Source organism: Neomonachus schauinslandi, chromosome 4 (genome assembly GCF_002201575.2).
Source record: "Neomonachus schauinslandi chromosome 4, ASM220157v2, whole genome shotgun sequence".
NCBI classification, from domain to species: Eukaryota; Metazoa; Chordata; class Mammalia; order Carnivora; family Phocidae; genus Neomonachus; species Neomonachus schauinslandi.
The window spans coordinates 100,918,634-100,919,114 of NC_058406.1; positions in this window are offsets into that span (position 1 = coordinate 100,918,634).

A 481-nucleotide genomic window follows, 5' to 3' on the forward strand; every position below is an offset into this window, starting at 1 on the left:
GGGAGGGGGACGAATGACATTCCCTTGGAGGGGGGCGGGCCCTTCCCCGCGGCGGGCCCCGCGCCGAGGTGGGGAGGGGCAGTCCCCATTCCCCCGCCGGGCGGGACGCCGGGGCCGGGGGAGGGGGCACCTCTCTGCTCGCGTCCAAGGCGGGGCCGGCGGTACCTTTCGTGGCGCGGTGCGGCTGGGGGAGGGCCGAGGGGAGGGGGAAGGGGCGGGACCGGGGGGGGGAGCCGGAAAGGGGGAGGCGCCGGCGGACAATGGAGCCTATGTGTGCCTGCGGGAGTGGGACGGCGCCGCCGCCGCCGCTGCCGCCGCCGGGGGGAGACGCTGCGCCGCCGCTGCCGCTGGCCCCGGCCCCGGCCCCCCGGGGCTGAAAGTCGCCCCGGACCGAAGCCCCCTCCCCTACTCCGCTCCTCCTCTCCCCTCCCCCACTCCCGCTTCAGGGGTAAGTGGCACCTTGGGGGGGAGGGGGAGGGGA